This window comes from Meleagris gallopavo, chromosome 1 (assembly GCF_905368555.1).
Source record: "Meleagris gallopavo chromosome 1, MGAL_WU_HG_1.1, whole genome shotgun sequence".
NCBI lineage: Eukaryota > Metazoa > Chordata > Aves > Galliformes > Phasianidae > Meleagris > Meleagris gallopavo.
Window position 1 is genome coordinate 131,077,248 of NC_139404.1, and position 14,364 is coordinate 131,091,611.

The following is a 14,364-nucleotide window of genomic DNA, read 5'->3' on the forward strand; positions in this document are numbered from 1 at the left end:
CTGAAATGGAATTAAATATTCACATAAAAACACAAATCAAGATTTTTTTTCACTTAGCACATGGAGTTTTTTCACAATTCTTCTTGCAGCCAGTTTGACAGACAGCGTATCAGTGCAGAACTAACGCTGTCAGAGCCAACTGCGTGTTCTGCAGCATAGAACAAAGTAAGACATTATTGTGAGAAAGTTTGCCTCAAGGCTGTATTTCTAATAGACTTTAAGACCATAAGATAGAAACAAAAATCGATGAAAGAAGCATTAAAGAGATGCATTCATAAGAGGAAAAAAAATTAAACTCTGGGCAACATTTCCAGTGTAAGCAAGGGAGAAAACCAAATGCACTGCACTGAATCAAGTTTTTGGTGATCCTTACCTTTAGCCATTAGTCTCTTACCTCTAGTACCATTCTCTGAGGCCATTGTCTAAGGCCACCCCCTTTGTCTCCTCACTGCAGAGTGGAGCAAATAACTTCTTGATTTGCTCTTCTCACCTTCCCTTCATGTCCATGGGAGAGCAGGCTTCAGCACTTTGGTTGCTTGCAGGAAACTAGTTTATGGTGATGACATTACACTTTTCAGGATACAGAATGAGGTCCCTGCCCCAAGGAAATGCCAGACTGCAGAAACACAATGTGAGTAATCACTGGAGAGAGGAGAAACACTGCGTGAATGTGTGCAGAGGGAATGGAGGAAGTGGAAGTCTCCCCAGGGTCCAAATAATAGGGCTGTGTATTGGTAGGACAGATGTTTATTTCTCTTCTCTTCTTTCCCTCACATGCACAGAAACATGCTCATTTAATGATTGCAAGCATACACAAGCATAGTCTTTCTTTCAGGACCAGATAGAAAGGAGAGACTGATTATGAGGATGCTACTGCTATACCTTCAGCTTTACCAAAGGGAATAGTGAAAGCTGCTGGCAAAATAAATTGCTTTTTTTGCATCAGAGTTCCCATATATTAAAAATGTCCCACTGTGCAAATTCCTCTTTGAAAGGAAAGCAAGAAGGACTGAGGTTGGAATTAGCTCTGGTAAAGAACTGAGGCTTTCTAGAATTCAAGTGCTGAGGCGGATGGCAGAGCTAGAAGGATTATATTAAAATTAAAAAAAAAAAAAAAAGCAGAGAAACCCACTTTCAATCTAGCACATTTCAATTACTGACATTATTTAATATTGAGCCATAATTTATTTAAGCTTCTTACTTTGACAAGTTACTGTACACCAAAAGATTCTGATTCTGTTCTCATGCAATAACTTTGTTTTCATTGGTATGTGATATGAAGAGCTTTCCATGATCCCTAATCACGAGGAAATCCACTGGAAAACAATTATTTTTCAGACATAACCCCTCACAGGAGAAGTGAGATCAGACTCTGTACATATTTTGAGGATATAGTTAACAAGCAGAATTAATTGCATTAGTCTTGTAAAGACCTCATCTTTCCCAACCTTGAGTTCACACTTTAATGATGTTTTATGAAGTCTTCTGATCTTGAATAGCACGGTAGTTTAAAAAAATCCTCCCATTATCACTCTAGCTGTCAAAAAATAACTAGATGCTCAAGACGCTTTCACTAGGGAGAAGAAATTGAGGAACTGGTGATAGAAATAAATTGTCTGTATGGGTATCATTTTGCCTTCTCAATTAGGTCCCTGTAAGAAAAGATTCTGGGAATTCTGTGCTCATACAAATTCAGACAGTGTTACACTTCCTCAGAAAACAGGACTGAATATCAAGGGTCAGGATATGGGTTCAAGGCACAAGCTGGATTATGAGATGTGCTTATCTGTGAATTGATTCCCAGCCATGAGGGTTTCCCTGCAGCAGTGGTCTTGTGCTGAGCACCAGGCTGACGTCAGGCTGGTGGGATCCCCACTCTGCATGAGCTTCTGTTCAGCCCTTTCCCTCATCCTGCTTACAAGCTGCCAGCAAAACCACCATGCTCTACAGAAATAACTGGCAAGGAAGATCCACAGTGATTGCTCCCAGATTTCTGTCTGTGAGAAAGATGTTTCCTATTATCATACAAAAATATAGTCTTTTCCAATTCCACTTCTCAGAAAGTAAAGTGCTTCCAGTTCCTTTCCTTTGTGGCCATTTTTGGAGGTTACTCAGCCAAGTGGTGTTTCCCAGGGCTCAGTATTGCAGCAAGTTTTGTTTAACATCTTTATCAATTACACTGATGAAGGGATGGAGTGCACCCTCAATAAGTTTAACAGTAAGCTGGGTGGGAGTGTTGATCTGCCTGAGAGCAGGAAGGCTTTGCAGGGGAATCTGGATCAGCTGGATCAGAAGGGCTGCATCCAGCTCTGTAGCATTCAACAAAGCTAATGCACAGTGCTGTGCTTGTCCCATAACCACCCCATGCAGTTGGGATGAGAGTGGCTGGAATGTTGCCTAGCTAAAAAGAACCAGAGTGTGCTGGTGGACAGCTGATTGAACATGAGCCAGCAGTGTGCCTAGGTGGCCAAGAAGACTTCTATACATGCCATGTTCATCAGTCAAAATGTTTGATGTTATTTAACAATAGGTTATAGTCTAATGGCATGAGTTCCTGCGGGTTGCAGAAAAGCAGAAGTTGGACACGAAGCCTACGGTCTGTATCACATCAATCTACGGGAGATGTGAAAATGGAGTAAAAGTAAAGCACCCAGTAAAAGATGACAGAATCAAACAGTGATTTATGTTTAATGTGGTGGAATTACAGGATGTTGCCAGTGAATCACACACTGTCATAAACTGATGATTTATTTAACAGAAAACAGAGGATGAGAATGACTAAAATGTAAGAAATTTGTATTGGAGAAATTGATATTTGCAAGTTTATAAAGAAATAGGTTAGGTGAATCAAGGACAATGATGATTGGATGTCAATAAATTTGGACAATAGTTGAAGTGCAACGGGGGATGGAAACTAATGCTTGCAGAGACTTGTGGCTGTTTCTCCAAAGAGTTGCAAGAAATTGTTGGCCTGCGGGGACATTCAACAGCAGATAAGCTTCACCTCCCTCTGGGCGGGATCTCTATGGAGAGCATCAGTCTGCCCTTCTGTATGGAGGCTCAGGTTGAGCTGTTGTATCTGGTTAAGGAGAAGAAGCCCTTGGTCAAGAGCTGGATTGACTGACTTCAGCCCCTCATTTATAAAGAGAGACTGGAAGGCTCATGTGACTGCAAAAGCCTTCTTAAAGCTCAATCTAACACTGTTGGTGAGTTTGGTGAGGAGCTGGTCTCTGAGAACTTGGCAGGAAGATTGATATCCCTTGTCACCATTATTATATGATGGGTAATAGAATCATAGAATCATTAAAGATGGAAAAGATCAGTAAGATCACCTAATCCAACCATCAACCCATCCCCACTATTCCCACTAACCATGTCCCTCAGTGCCACATCTACCCTTTACTTGAAAACCTTCAGGGATGGTGACTCTACTGGGCAGCCTGTGGTGTTGCAAACAGCAGCTTCAGGAGACATAAATTTAAAGATAGGAAGGGGAAGAGCACAAGTTGTCTGGTGTGTCTGTAGGCATGCAGAGGGACATATACAGCAGCTTCCCAAGCCTGGAGCACATTAGATCCAACAGCCATATTTTCACAGGGCTGGGGTCTGCCTGTGGACTACAGTGGAGCTCAGTGCAGGTCCAGGCAGCCCATCCTCTCCTGCTGCCCCTGCCAGATCTGAGCATCTCCAGCCCTGGCACCAGACACATCCCCACGGACAGGGCTGGGCATGGCCAAGGCAGGGACAGGACATGGGCTCACGAGTGAGCCCAGCTGGGTAAAAGCCATGGCTGTTGCCTAGCCCTGCTGCAGCCTCAATGGGGCAGAGAATGGCGACCCCGAGCAGATGTAGAAGCCTGTGTTTGGAGGAGGCCTGTAGGGCTGAAATGGGGTGCTGGAGATCCCACTGGGATTGGGAGGGACAGCCAGGCCCGGTGGTGCACTCAGGGCCTGGCACAGTGTGAGCAGTCCAAGAGATCTCTTCAGTGGAATTGGTTTCATTTTCTTCTTCTCGTGTAACATACTGCTGTACAGGGAGAAAACAGTCAGTCAGGCTTAGTAAAAGCCAGGTTTTTATTTACTCTTTGTCTGACATGAAGTCAGATGAGTTGAACAAAACCTGGAGGGTCATGCAAGGTTTCTGATCTTATTCTCAAGACTGCCGTTACTGGCACTGCCATCACAGTCATACTAGCACAAATCAGAGGCTTGTTTGTACTTTCAAACCATTAAAATCTTTACCAGAGTATTCATTTCTTGTGGGTTTTCCAATAAGATGGAATACCAAGGACAAGTCAAACAGCAAAGCATGATCTATTTTATTTTTCCCAACTTTCTATTACTAAAAGAGCATGAGAAACACTTGAGGGCAGTTTGTGGAGTGCATCTACCATCCAACATGACAAGTAGGTTAATTGGAATGAAAGAAAATGTGACCCTTGACTACAACTGCCCCTTAAGGGTATTGAGTTTAATGTTGTTGTTATTGTGTTCTGCAACACTGTGAGACAAAACACAGTGATGGGCTCTTCTCTGCATAGGAGCTGTTCTTAACAAATGGAGCTACACCGAGTGACTTGGATTAAATTTGACTAAGTCTTGCCTGAAGAAATCTTTCCCTAGAAAATCCTGTAGCACTCACAAATATTTTAGGAGTGACGATGCTGGGTGTCCAGCTCAGTGGAAAAGCACAAGTGCCATAAGAGAGCAATACAATATGCATCTTCCAGGCATAAGTATGTGAGGATCACCTGCCATTTCTGTTACTGGCTCTGCATGCAAAGGAATCTACTTTGTGACTGTACGAATGTTGAGGGGGAAAACAGTTTGATTTTTTTCAAAGAGGGAGAAAGCATTGCAAGAAAATACGTGCAAATTAATGTTATAAAATAGTGATTTTTAGTCTAATCCACTTGAATGTTCTGCTCTGTTGAATACAGACAGTCTCTATGGAAATTTAGACAATAAGAGTTGGGGCTACATGTATTCAAATTTGAGTTGACCTCATTACAGCTCAGTGTTAAAAGCAGTTACTAATATGGTCAGAGCTTATTCACATAAATTGGCCCTTCAGTTTCTGTGGGAGTTCTCCAATGGAACTGGAGAAGAAAGTTGCATTCACAGAGCAGGAGGCTCCTTTTTACCTAAATGAGAAGTGCGTGAAAATGCCAGCAAAGCATGGGGTGGGTTTTGCTCTCTTGGCTGATGTCCCTACAAGCTTATGTCTCCTTCCCTTCCTTCTTGCTCCCACACTCCACCAACCTTAGGAGGCCTGCACTGACCTGGTGCTTGGAGGAGGAAGATAGTGACTGATGGGATCCCACTTGTGTTGACCCCAGACCCGAGCAGCTCCCTCTTAGTCTTGTCACTGAGGCCTATTCTTAACCGTGTATTGAAGACCACTGGGAGCCAAGTTTCAGCTCTGGCAGGAATCTCTGACTAGAAATTTCTTTCTGAGGCAAAGTGTCTTTGTGAGGGCACAACTGGGGTAGAAAGGCCTCAACTAGGGTTTGAATTTCCTGGGGAAAAAAAATCCAAACAAGCTGGGTGTAATGGTAAGAAGGGCAGTGTTACCAAAGGGAAGAGACAAGACCATAATCTGCAGAGATCCTGAGATCGACTGTGCTGGGTAGACACAGTGTAGCCAGATCTGGAACTGCTAGTGGAACTTTTATCCAGGTAAATGCTATTTTTAATTGGAGCATGTGAATATTAACAGAATATATGAGTAAAAAAATAAGGTCCAAAGAGGAAGCAATGGACAAAACTGTAAAGTAAGTCTGTAAGTAGGAATCAATCTACTTTATCTATGATTTTCTGTATTGTGCCTACTCTAATAATCCTTAACTGACACTGAGGAAAAAAAAAAAGATGGCTCACTCCTGTATAGGAGGTGCCAGAGAGAAAGGTAAAAAATGTTCCCTTTGAAATGAACATACCTGTGAAGATCTGACAGCTGAATTCAAGGAAAGGGAAATATTGTTCTTGTTCCTTTTCCTCATCACAAAACAGGATTTTCCCAAAACACATTTTTGTACATCCATTTGCATATTACTGTATTATTCACGTAGTACAGAATCTGTTCAGCCATACAGGTGCCACTGGGTTTAGGCATGGGTTGGGAACATGGGTTTGGAACAGGATGTGTTCTTCACCTTGAATGAACAACAAGCAATAAAAGTATTAATGTTCCCTAGAACAAAATCTGTTCTCTAGCAACAGAGAAAAGCTTCAAAATCTTCAGAAGGTAAATTATTAAATGAGCTCAAAACATTCCTCAAACTGTGGTAGAAGTTGACCTGTGACCTGATGAATAGTGATTTGAATATTTTGAATTATCTGAACATTTTTTACATCTTTCTTGGGTTTCTTTGGGATTCATAGACCGCTTTGCTGAAGGCTGCATTGCAGGGGAATGTTAGCAAAAGCACAAAAGCCACTTAGGCACTCGTCACCTGTTGAAATAGTACAAATTATGCCTGCTTTACCTCAGTGTGGGCTTATTTTTGACACCTCCACAGAGGACAATGTGACAGCATAGTCTGATAAGCTATTCTTGTTAATGTTGGTTGCTGCTTCTGTCCTGCTATAGATATTTGTTACTCCTTACTTCCTTGGCCACTGGGTACCTCTGAAGAACAACGTCAGCTCTGCTGCTGTAGCTTTGCCCAATCACTCTTTTAAAACCATTCTGCTGGATGATCCCTTTCACTTCTACGAAAACCAAACCAAAACTCCTCTGTAATAGGATAGAACATTTAAACCTGAGGGTTAGTGGCAAAAACTGAGGAGTAATTAAACCAGAAGAACTAATTTGGCAGCAATATTGGGCTGCCAAATTGGGCATATTAATAGAGTATAATGGCTCAACTCATGTCACCAGTGCTCTTCTCAGTTTGCCTGTCTGGGATCCCACATATTGCGGATACTGCAAGTGAAATAATTCTTGAACTGGTTTCTGCTTATGCCTTAACATTAGTATGACAGTACACCTCTGTGAGCTTTCCTACCCTTGCTGTTCCAAAAAGCAATTTTTGTTTGATATTTGCAGTTACAGATTGAATGGAATAATGGAGCAAAATCTTGTGACTTTTGCTGGTACATGAAGAAAGCAGAAAAAAGAGAAGCGTTATTGTTCTTAGATCTGAAACTAATAGCTTTTTACAGATAAAGAAATGTTTGGAAATACATTAGCACTGCAATATTCCAGCTGGGACATGGAAATAACTTGTCTTGTTGGTGCTCATTTTCAGACAACAGAAATGAAATCATGTCTCCAGCACGAAAAGGTCAGCCAACAAGATTTTGCTAAATTCATCAAGCCGTGCTCCCTACTGAGCAGATACCACTGGTGTGCACTAAAGTAACAGAGGGGCTGATGATGTGGCCAGAATAGAAGCTGAAAAAGATACACTGATCTTTTCATTTCCTGCATACTGAGAAATAGGATTCCCTAGCTGAAACTTTACATAAATCTTTCTTTCCTCCCACATCCTTTATCTGGCAAAAAACACTTAATGACTTCAGAGAGAAAGCACTGTTCCAGCCAGCATCACCTGGCAGTAACAAGGCACAAGAAAGGTCTCCAGGATTTCAGTTCAGTACTTCTACTGAGCAATAAAAGTCCAACCTGCCTTTTCTTGTGAAACAAAGAATAAAGAAACCATCCAGTACAAACTCATGTTAGGATATCTTTACGCATTTTGAAACTGGTTCAAAGCTACAACCAGTATTGTTACAGCATCCACAGATTAGATGACATTTACAACAGTTTTTAATTAAATTTACTTAATTTAGATATTTATCAGCCAGAATCCATTGGCATACTTTCTTCCAGCTTTTTTAAAGGTTAAATGAGCAATATGTGTAATGAGATCTTTGAGAATACAAATTGTGTCATTCTCAAATTATCCTCAAAGCCAGTGCTGTGCTGGAGGATTTGTGGAGCCCTGGCAGAGGAGAATCTTCCTCCTGGTAACTCTGCTCACTCTACTGACACCAGAGTGCAGTGTCTGACCTTTACACTGCCTCTCTTGCCCAGGTTGGAGCATGGGATGTGATCACAGCACTGCTCCTTGGTTTATTGTACGTCACAGGTGAGCTCTCTGTACGCATCTACTGTACCATTCAGCATGGCACTGCTGCACTTTTTAAGGAGTATGTGGTGAAGCGTGTCGTAAGAGGAACATTATTGCAAGCCAGCACAAAGCAGAATGAAACGCAGTATTCTGAAAAGGGCAATTACAGTGAAACTACATATGAGAGCTGCAGATGGACACAATATGTAGTTGAATGACTAACAAGGAAACACAGTAGATGGCCTCCTAACAGCACATGGACCATATGGTATCAAAAAACTGGGGGAATCATTCTTGTCAATGTGGCAGTTTTATAAACGCCAAGGTAAAAAAACACATAAGCTCTTTTGAAAATCCCACTGAGTATCTCATCTCAAGCTGACAGATTTTTTCAGAGCTAGCCTTATGGGTTCAAACATTATAGCATTGAGTACAGTGAGAGAATGATAGGACAGAAGACTCCCAGTAAAACTCCACACACGGTGGTAGTAGAAATTCCACTAAATTCAGCATCATTGTGTTCACTAAATCTGGCACCAGCACTGTTCAGATTTTGGTCAAGTTATTTGCAAACTAGGTTATACTTCTTCACACAGTTTGGTGATAATAATTTGCTTCTCATAGTATAGAATATTTAATTATGCAAGACACACAGATTCTTTCTGCCTGACAATGTATAGCAGTTGTGCAGGAGTGGCCTTCTCCATAAATAACTTGTTTGAATGTACCATCCTCTGAAAATAAATGCTCTGTGTTATCAGATACTGAAGATGACTGAACTGACTGTGGAAGAATTAGTGGCAAAGAATGATGGGGAAAAGGGGCTCAAAAGTGAATTTGCTTTTACATTACCCATCCATGAATCAGAGTTATTGTTGAAGCATAGGCTGCTAGGCGCTTTAAAGAGAACTTGCAGGCGTTATGGATAAAATATAGTTGACATATCCTTGTTTTCGTTCCTACTGTAATGGGCACTAAGCAGCTTTACTTTCACTCTGTCTGCAGAAAGTCATTGGAAGCATTCATCCATTCCTTACAATGGGGGTTGGTATGGTTAAACAAGCAACGCATGTTGAAAACTTACTTCTGCATTTCTTTTGCTAGGATTATTCAGAACTCACAACAGATCTGTGTCCTCCAGCACATGACACCAAAAGGGAGGCCTGATTTACATGCCCCTGCATAAGCAAATTACAGGCAAATTACTTTGGCTTCCATCTGTATGTCTGCTACAATCCTTAGATGTTACTGTCTGATAGCAGAGTTCTAGGGTTCTATTGGTAGCTTCTTATTGAAAGCTGTGGCTAGAAGTTATGAACCAGATCCCTGTGATGGGTTCAGCAGTGCTACCCAGCATCAAAGTCTTTGCTCAGCTTGTCATTTGCCCTTATCAGTGTCAAAACCACCACTTCGAAGTCTGAGTTCCCGAGCTCACCATCCGTGTCTTATTTGATCCTGATTATCTTAAACAGTCTGACAAGACACTGGGAAATGGAAACATGACATTTATTATTCTGCAGAATGAAGGATTTTATGTTCTAGCATATTTTTGGCAAAACACAGGAAAAGACTCACATTTAGGGATATAGCAGACAGCTCTTAAGCAATATGCTAACTTATTTCTTTCTGTCCAAACCGTAAGCTATATGACAGCTGCCTTTCTAATGAGAAAAATGCAGTAATCATTACTTGTGTGTAGTGGTTGGCAACAGTTGATTGAGTTTCTGGTAAGTGTAACTATCTGATCTGTTCTTCTTGTGGTAGTTTACATACAGTTTCTTAAGTTTGCACTGTTAATCATACCTATATATAGAACTTTCATTAGTCGGGACTCAATATGAGCAGAAAAAAAAAAAAAAAAAACCACAAAAAAATCAGAGAAAAGGTATAGCCATAAAATTCTGCAGTGGTGAGAAAAAAATGTATCCCAGATTTCACTCTATGGGACTGTGCATCTTGATTTCCAACTGGAATTAATTTCAGCAGTCAGAAATGTTGTAAAAATAATTAGCACTGCAGAAAAACTTACTTATAAGCTGATTTTTATACACTGATTTTTACTTAAATTACAGTAAGTGCTTTCTTTCCCTAATTAAAAAGGAGCTAGGTTAGATTAAGGCAAATGTATTCCTTTATTTAAGTTAAGTGATCTGAATTCATTTGTCAGATAGAAGGGGATGTTGGTTCAACCTTTTGTCAGAGGAAGGTCAGTAAGTAAAGTCAGGTTTTGCCGAATTGTTTGATTTGTTTTTCTGTTTTCTAAGAATATACAGCATTCATATAGGAAAAAAAAAAAAAAAGTATATTCCTGATCTCTCAAATACTCCTGATGGCCTCTTCACATTGCCATAGGAATGCCAGGAATCCCCATACTGGCTGGGGCCTTTGCCATTGTTGTCCCAGATAGCATAGCAGCATTGAGTTTGAATGAGCCAACATCTATGGATTTCCATTATGATGGTAAGTAAACTGCTGACAGCATGGCACACCCAGGTTTAGTTGGCCAGGTTTGGTATAGCCTAGGTACATTGGGTGATCCTTTCAGTAAACCACCTGTGCTCATTTTTTGTTTTCCCTTATCTTTCTAGAAACATAAAATAGCCTCCTTGTAATCGAAATGGCTCTCTCGTCAAGAGCTGTGACCTTCAACAGGTAAATGAAACATGGATGGCTTAAGAAAGGGTTGCAGAGATCTCTGCTGCAGCCTCTCAGTCTTTATGCAGCCACCTGGGTCTGTGAACTTCTGCAGTATTTCATATTAATAATCAATAAAGTATACAATGGGATTTTTTCTTCTTTTTACAGAAACAGAACAACTTTGAAGGGAATAAAAAAGTTACTGTGAGAATAGACGCAAAGAGGAAAGAACAATATTGCAAAAAACATACTCTGTTTTCCTCACCTGTATCTTAAAAGCATCATGGATTAATCGTAGTTAGTATATGGATGATGTAAGACATTGGCCTAATTCTGCCCTCATCTTCATTCCAGCATTGACTTTTACTTTCTCTGTGAAGGAGGAAATGCAAAATTTCAACCAATTTCATAAAATAAAAAATTAAATTAAAAAAAAAAAAGAAAGGAGTTCTCCAATTTCTGCATTATTTTGAGGGTGAAATGCTGCCCAGAATTAATTCAGCCATTTGGGCACTGCAAGGTCACTTCTAGACATATTTCACAAGAAAAGATGAATTTATAGTTGGTCTAAATTAGTGCAGCTTCAGTGAAGTCAATTGAATTACTCTTGCTCAGTTCAGGTCTTGTAGTCAGATTGCCTCTGGAATATGAAGTATATCTTGTCTACTATCAGTAGCGAAGCTAATTTAATCTTTCTAGGTGATAAAGAAGAGGGGCCAAAACGTTCTTTCTAGAAGTAAGAAAAATGAACATGCATTTGGAGGCACACTGAGGAATATTAAAGCAACAAAATCCTGCAGAGAACATTGTGTCACTGATATAAGGAAAAACTACATTCATGTGGATATCCCAGCAATATGCGATGGGTGCTGGAGGTGGGGTGAGGTAGAGGGCAAAACACCTGGCACTGCCCTCTGTTAACAGGCAGGAGGTGAAACAGGGCCACTGACTGCTCTTCTGGGTAGGTACATCCCCAGGAGAGGATGGGGGTGATCAGCCCATCACTGGCTCCTGAAAGGAGGTTGTGGTGAGGAAGGAGTCAGCCTCTTCTCCCAGGTTATAGGAGGTAAAATGGCTTTAAGTTGTGCCAGGGGAGGTTCAGGTTGGATATTAGGAACAATTTCTTCTCAGAAAGAGTCATGAGGCAGTGTCACAGGCTGCCCTGAAAGTGGTGGAGTCACCATCCCAGGAGGCATTCAGGGATGTCGATGTGGCACTGAGGGACATGGCCAGTAGGCATGGTGGGGGTGAGCTGACAGTTGGACTGGGTGATCTTAGTGGTCTTTCCCAACCTCAATGATCATATAATTCTATGACCACATAAAATATGCCAGTGAAGAGCAGGACAAAACTGTTGCCTTTTTCTGACCCAGGAATGTATTTTTAGAAGGATGTGCTCTCAGACATCTTTGTTCATGCAGCTAGCTTAGTTTTCAACCTCTCTTCTTATAGCTCAGGATGCAGAGTAGACTTGCAGAAACTCACAGCTTACGTGAGGTGTTAAAAAATTAGCCTCTTCAGATTGTATATTTTACTGAAGTACAGAATCAAAGCACCCAGAGAGAAAAGCAGTCATTATCCATCAACAAATTTAATGTCAAAGGGGGACCAAAATGTTGCATACATATGTATACACAAATCCACAAACGCATGGATGGTGCATGGCTGAGATGTTCCAGTGTTGGGAGTATTTTGCTATTCTAATAGCCAAATGATCATTCTGAGGAACGTGAGCATGTTTTCCTCAATATTTTCCTGATCAACTCAGTTTTGCTGAGTGCTGGGCTTTAGTGAAATATCAGAGTTAAATACCAAGTTCTCTTTGGAAACGATGTGTGATGGTAACATAGAAGGAATATATTTTCCCTTGCATTTAATATAACTATTTTTTAGAGATTATGAATAACTTTTTTTTTTTTTTTTAACCTGAAAAAGTGTTTGCCTCAATTCTGAAAAGGCTTTAAGACTACCACTATATACTGCATTTACGAGGAAAGGGCACACAGAATATAAAAGCAAAAGTAAATGCTAGAAATTATTTCATAACATCCAACTCATCTGAAGGAAAAACAGAATGGGACAAGGTGGTGCCCTGTTTTGTCACCACGTAAAATCTTGTTGTTGTGAATGAGATCCAAATGCCTGCGCTCTTGTGCAATACATTGCCACTTAACAAAGGAAGGGGTTTTGTGAAATGCTGCTCCCAAGGAAATCATTCTGAAAAGGAATTTAATGCAAATACCAAAGCTGCTTCAGAATGCTTTGGGCCAGAAGTATTTATCTCTTGTGGAGCCACTGTAGGATGTTGACAGTGTTGACAAATCTCAGATTTTGAGATCCAAGCACTGACTATTAAATACATAACATCTGTACATTTAAGTATGCAGACTACCATTACCATCCATTTGTGTCTTCAAGGTGGAAGCATTTTCCCAATAAGTATCAAATACCTCTTTAAAATTCAGTTCAGAGGGAAAAGAGGACTTTTATGCTGTTATTCTGGATATTCTGCCATCACAATGACATCTATCTCAAGTATTCTCTGTCTCCCAGCAAGATAATAAGGTTTCTAGCTGCCAGCCTAGGATAGGAGTAAGCTGGTGGCAATGGGGATTGCTTGGGTCATCCCTGGGGTCAGTGGTGTGTGACAGCTGTAAAAGGAAATTTTGCCCCAGGGTAAAAGAAAAATATAAAATTCTCAGTTCATTTATTTATCAGCTTCTCTGATTCCTGCTCTCATATTTCTGTTTTATGCCGTTTCCATGCAACATAGCATTCAAAAAGCCAGAAAGATTTTGCTATCAAAATGCCAGCCCTTCTTTCTGCAGAGTCACTGGGTGAAGGTCTTTTTACTCAGCCAATGGTGACTATGTTTTTTCACACAGACATAGATCCTTCAAAAGAATAACACTGCTTGTCGTACAGTGATTTATTTTTTAAAAAGTTTCTTCAGATTTATCTCTATTTCTGAATCATATTACTTGGCTTAACCACTCTGTATGTGCTGAATGTCACCTTGCACTGCTTTGCTAAAAAAATATGGGTGAAAAATCAAACCTACCCTCTGCTGAGAGTGTTCAAGTGTATCCTTCTTGGCAACGGAGAGAAGGTCTCCATGAAAGGAAGCTGCATCACATACCAGGAGTGTTACCCCTGTTAGACTTACAAGGTCCACTTGATGTGAGCACCTCAAAGCACATAATGTTGTATAATGGGATAGCAAAAAATTGCTTCAGAGCTAAAAGTCTAAAGCATCCCACAGGGAAAAAAAAAAAAAAAAAAAAAAAAAAAACCCTGACACAAAAATAGGCTTCATCTCCCAAGAAAAAAAAGGACAAATCACACCTCAACAGGTATTAAATGTCTCTGCAGGTTAAAAGAGGATATGTCAACCTGTGTGGGCTCCTGAGAGCACCCAGTGCTGCTTGCTCTTCCTCAAGATAGCTCTGGGATCGGAGAGGTTTTTCTCTTTTTCAGAAAGAAAAGCAATTAGTATTTGATGCGGGTAAAAAGCTTTCTATACCTGTATACAAACAGGTATAACCTCATTGCCACCAAACACTATCACAGCATCTCCACAACTACTCTCCATTAACCACGTGTCCTGTAACTTGGCAAACAGGGGAGGAGAAACTGGGACTTACCTTTTA